Below are 6,313 nucleotides of genomic sequence, written 5' to 3'. Positions count from 1 at the left end.
GGGTAAACAGGTGTGATGGATGCCACGATGGCTGGCTGGAGCAGTTTGTGGACCTGACTTATGGTGTGGGGCAATGGTAGATTTGGGACTGTGCCAGTGATAAGGGAGACATTGAAGGGAATAAGGATGAGGGTGAGTATATCCGGGCTACCAGCTTTTAAGATAAGCGAAGGGATGCCGTCAGTGTCTGGGAAAATGGAGTCTTTAAGGCGGGCGAGAGACGAAGTTACGTCAGCAAAATTAATAGTGTGCAGAGGTTGGGGCTTGTTTCGTTAGCAAATGCAGCCACTTCGCAACCAGGTGGGGAGCAATCAGTAGATAAAGTCGATGGGGAGGGAACACAGCAGCTAGCGAAGTAGGAGTTTAGGGATTCCACACTGTCAGCAGGGTGAGACAGGCTTCCCGTCAGCCGCCGCAATATTTGAAACTGCAGATGAATTTGAGAAGCAATGCCGGTGAAAGAGACGCCCCAGCGACTTAGATTGTAGAAAATGGGCTACGGCGGTTGCGAAAGCCGTATTCACTATTCCTGGAAAATCATACAAGTTTGCTGTTGAACAACAGTGTTCCATTACAACTTGCAAAATGTGTCAGGACAACCCTAACATCAGTCATGGCGGACGACTGAACGAACTTACCTGATGCGCTTGACTAAAATGTGGCAGTTGGTCCACAAAGATAAATCGGCCGGCCGGAGCGTGCGCATTTGTCTTCACTGGGCAAAGTATAAAAAAATAGATGATACGGAAAGCTGAACTGTACTGGTCATTTTGATGAGTGTTTATGTCCTGCTGGAAAGTATACGGCACCCTTTGTGAGGAGTGTTTGTTGAACTGTTGACGTCCTGAAACAAGAGAAAGATGCGTGTTAGGTCGTCGAAATAGCCTTACGAGACCGGTGATAAAAAAGCTGGGGGAAATATTCACCATAAAATGAGAGCACTTCCGCGGCTTCAATGTTGGAGGCTTTTTAACCTAACACCATCTTCAACGGCTATTTCGCACTCTAAGTGTAACACGAAAGAAATATGAAAATTACATGAAACGCATGTGGTCTCATTAACAGAGGAATTTTCTGGGGCTGATGTGTCGCGTGAAGTATTCTTCGTCTATTTCCCCTAGCTGGAGCTGTACAGCGTTATTGGTAGTGATCAGACGTTAACTCACGACTGTCGAGTAATTCCTCATTGGACCCGAAAATATGGGCACACAAAATTCCGGAACGAACTGTGCTGGGTTTCTGCGCCTCGGCCGAGGTCAACCTCACGAGACACCATCTTTGTGAACCGGTTAGCAAGTGCATCTTTGCGTTTGCTGGACAAGTTGGTGGCCGAGAAGCAAAAATAAATTATTATTTTGTGGACTAAATTTTGATCGAGCATAACCGCACGGCGGGAAAAGTTAACCATAACAATACTCGACGTGACACCAACGATCACTACCACTAGTGAAAGGAAGAAGGCCTTTGCTGCAAAATTATTTATCAGTGGACCATTGGATGGAGATCACGTGAGATAGCCTGAAAATACTCTGCAAAGCCCATGACTTACATCGGCGAGCGTAGTTGTATCTGCTTTCGTCAGGACAGAGGCTACACCGCACCAAAGCCCATTCCGTCATCCAAACAGAGAATACATCTTCTCACCACTCACAGTGGTAGACACCAGGGCCTTCGTCGCTATGCACCGCCTACAGACCAGAGCTGATAGCAGTGCTTCGGGGACTGGTGACCATTTCTCAAGCACACACTTTCTCTCCCGGTATATATCCAACTCATGTAATAAATACTCGATTAACCAGTTAGCTCAGAATTCCATTCCCGCCATCCCTTACACACCTGATTCCCATACGACACTTTTGCGCGCTTATATCGGCTTTTACTAGATCCCTTGTAATATAATACCGTATATCAGCGAAACCAGCCCCTGGTCGCTAGCCTACTAAGTACGAATCTATCTACTCCCTACTCCATGTAATCGCTTGTCATCATCCTAGTTGCATCAGACGCCAAGTTTTTCTTTCTATGTATATAAATGCATATTATCCCATTTCATATCCCCTCAAACTCACTATGTTTTGCAAATCTCCTCCCATCCCCTCACCTTCCCAAGCCTTAAACTTCGGAAGTGCCCGCTTTGGACGATCTGGTTAGCTGATCTCCACTCCACCTGGCCTATGATCTACAACTCCGGGATCACCAAACGGACCAAGAAAACCTGCAGTCCCATATCGGCTTCGTTCGAGCTTGTTTCCTCGACCAGGCTGAAATAAATACCGCTGCTCAATGAACTGCATACCCAAGACGAATTATCTCAAATGTTGACGTCCGTCACGGGGCTGTCCAAAAACTGAAGCATGTCAGGCCAATGATGGCACGGCACTGTCATACTCAGTTTGATAGCACACCCGCAACTGTTCCATTCCTCCCCTAAACCGTGCCCTCTTGCCTACTCGTTTCATTGACCCCAATCGACCACCATGACATTCATTCCAACCTATTGGACTACTCGTTCAAATTCAACCACCGCTGTGTTCCCATCAAACCTAACCCCTACACCTGACTTCCCAACAACAGAGCAACCAGTGAGTCTGCTTGTTTTCAGGTTGCACCATATTTTTGAGACTAAACTTGCCGTGTTCTCCCAATTCGGATTATCCCATCTCCACCTCCACTTTTGCTTGTTATGACTCCGGCCATTTACCCAACCGCCCAAGGTCACTCATGGCCAGCAATGGTTTTGCAGTTTTAGTTCATGGCAGCCAACGGAGTCACTGAATTACTCGGACCTCATGCCTATTGTTCACTACAGGTTGCAAGTGAAACATATTATTATTGTTATTGTTTAATCAAGTACCTCCCACTGTTTGTGACATTGTCCCCTTTTCGCGCAGTCAACACTACCCACAAATCCCTCAGTAATGCCCCAGTCTGACTGTAAACGCATGATCATGCCAGACGGCATGCCACCCACAAGTTGGGAATAAACATTATTATTATTATTATTATTATTATAAGAAAAACTCTCATATGCATCCTGTTTACAAAAACTGAATATCCGTCTGCTTGAACGCGTCTTCCTGAACTTTTCTGGATACTCATTGACTATCAAGCAAATGTGAACGATTTGCTGTGCAGCAGTTCCACAAATTCTGCAACACATCTCCCGTTCAGATTTGTGCACATCGGAGTTACGGAAAAAACTACATACTACTCGCATGCCCCACCAGTAGTGTCCAGCGTTACACTAGTAGGCCGGCCAAAGAGCACACATAATCCCAGGACTGTGTGCCCTGATCACCCTCTGGTTTGATGTAAAGTGGCCTTGCTGACCAACAGTAGGTCGTAAGTTGCAGAAGTTGAGCCCTGATGAAGGAGAATTTTTCCCTAAAAATTGTCGTGATCCTCCTGGTTTCCAACCTCTGAAGCTTATCCACCACTCGGCTCAATCGTTTACGCTCGCCGCCCAAAGCTGCCTGCGGTTTTTGGGATAAATTGTAAGAGGTGACCCCGTTTTGGTAGGCCATGGATAGGAAATCAACCTCGTAAAAATCTGAAGGATATTTCTTACCGCATGGAACTGAGTGATCTCTAAATACAGAGGACAAATGAATGCAAGGGAGCCACGTCGCCCGGTAGAAGGAGCATGTACATTCTCCAACAAAGGTGTTAAACCTCTGAGAGTACTCGGGCGTTTGCATCACGAACTATAGGTTGGTTAACCTAGGTTCGCCTTATCTCGTTTGTCCCAACACCGTGATAGTGCGTCCCTGGTGGTCGCAACCCCAGGTGCCTCATAACCAGGGAACATGCATTACCAGTGATTTGCGAGGTCATGTTCAGAACGCACTCGTCACCCTCGAGGATTTCCCGTCGAACGCATTGGTATACGTGCCAAATTCACTCATGGGTAATCGAGTGTGCCGAGATCAGGCTTCTGAGGCGACCAGTGATATTACCGACAGTTTTTGGCCGTCCCGGATTGTGCATGTCCAACCCAATTTCAGATGACAGAACAGGCGAACCGTAAAATAAGAGACGAATCGCAGGTCTGGGGGGTTCACTATTTGCAGAACTTGCTGGAAATTCGTGTGCTTGTACTATGAGCAACAAAAACCTGTTGTACAGCATTTTTGAAGCAATGGTGCGGTGAAATAAAAACCAGATATTCATATTGTATGTGACCAAAGATACATGGATGTTATACAATAGATACGTGCCCATCGATAGACTTTCTCATACGAAAGGAGCACGGCATAACGTCACAGTCAACCACGACACTTGCAGTCCGCATTTGTGCCACCAACATGCCCATGAAGAAAGCATTCATTTGATATTGCCATCTTGCCATTTCTCTGATTAAGCTGAACAGTTTACGCATGGGGGCAAACTGTTTGCTGTCTACGAGGGTAAAAATGAACGGAGTCCCATGTACCCATGCCATCCATTGCAAAGGAAGTATACAGCCTGTATCTACAGGCAGGATGCTGTGTGCATTAAAAAAACTTACCTAAAACGGTTCATCGCGTGCGTTCCGTCAACGTTTACTACATCTGTAAAGCGTCGAGCCAACGCTATATCTTGCCATCTGAAGAGGCTATCGTGGCTATAACAACCTTCCCCTGTCTGCAGCCCAGGTGGGCGTTGGGTTCCCCAAAGTTTTGCCATGACTGAAGGCATATCATCCGCCACAATATAATCCAACTATGCGACAATTACGCAACAGAGCTGTCGATAATTCCTGTGGTAGTAGTATATCTCCTGGGTGATGAGCATGTTGCCGAATTCATCAGTCAAAAATCGCCTTGCTTCACATGCCGGGAGTTCGCACTTCAGCAGAGCCTTCAGGCACCAAACCACTGGTCTGCTCACCGTCTATTTACCAGCAGCCGATTGTGCAAAACCTTGGGAATCATATGGGTTTGTTCAACGTGATAAGCGATGATTGCGAGATAGTTTTCGGCCTCCTTAAACAAAACTGCATGGACAGTTGGTGTTCAGCGTATCCTTTTTATTAGGATGCACGCCGAGCATACTAGCATCCTCGGATTCCTCGACTTGACTTGCAGGCCGTCAGTTACATTTGTAGTACACCCATTCGTGACACGAAACAGCTCGGGTGCTTTGATTACAGGAGGGGCGCACAAGTACTGGATATTTATATTGTGCGAATTCACTTAACGCCTTCTCAAACGCCATTAACGGCGAAACTGATACAGCCCTCATTTCTCAACAGGCGTGTGTGAAACAACTTCTGAAACCATTGTGCAGAAATTTCGAAGCCGAATGAGCGCCAAAAATTTTGAAAGGATAATAACTGAAACATCGCGGAAAATGACTGCAAACTAGGGCAATTTTTCGTATCGGTGCATATTAACAAAAATGCAATATTTTTGCTTGAAAAGTTTTATGTCACTCACTTGCAAAAGAAAGCGTTGTGCCCTTACGGTTCGGCCTCCAGCTTCGGTGGCTGTAGAGGATGATCCACGTGTATGGGCCTAATCGTTGGGTAAGCCTTTTAAATGCTGACAGCCTGCTTCAAAATCTGTACGGCAGGTTAAATGGGAAGTGCTTCTAGAAGCCCAAGTGCCTTCCATTCTCGCGGAACCACTATGCTAAAGCTATCTCTGTTCAGGCCTTGTGGGGTCACCGCCAAAGGGGCGACTGTGCCAGGTTCGTTGGCGTGATTTGTTTGAAGAATGACCTCTAGATGCTATGCCTGCACTCCCACATGCGCCTGCCCTCTAGAGAGGCCTTGGCCGTGTCGATTGCCGCATCAGAGAGCGGGATGACACTCTTTGTAGCCAACTGACACGGGGCAGACGTCTCTTGCTGTTCATTCAGAGAAGAAAATTCATTACCGACTTTCGACAAGGAACTGTGCTCTTTGGGATCCGTTCTCGAGAACTTTAAAAGGAAGCGTAAGCTGTGCATGAAGCGTAGTGCGCTGGCTACTCAATAATTTAGTTTACCAGGAGTGTGTTAGTGCGCTGCTCAATAATTTAGTTTACCAGGAGTGTGTGGCAAAGAAATAAAAATAATTACGCTAGGTTGGGTATACAAAACTAAAGAGAGAGGTTGGAACATACTCACTAACAAGTGCTCTCTTTAAAATGGTTCGTCGTTGGCCCAGGTCAGCGAATAAACTATAATCCAATTATGTTGGTCCAGAGGTCTTTTTCTGAACAGTTCCCACATATAATAGATTCCGAGGATGTCTGAAATGTTTTGGTACCAGAGTTAGTACCTGAGACTCGCGAATGACCGCTGCAAGCGCGAGCGAAATCAGAAGAGAGAGTCGAAGCACGTGACCACG

The sequence above is a fragment of the Opisthorchis viverrini genome (assembly GCF_000715545.1).
Source record: "Opisthorchis viverrini unplaced genomic scaffold opera_v5_117, whole genome shotgun sequence".
Classification (NCBI taxonomy): Eukaryota; Metazoa; Platyhelminthes; class Trematoda; order Opisthorchiida; family Opisthorchiidae; genus Opisthorchis; species Opisthorchis viverrini.
The sequence above is the reverse complement of the archived record's forward strand: the minus strand, read 5'-3'. Positions refer to the sequence as shown.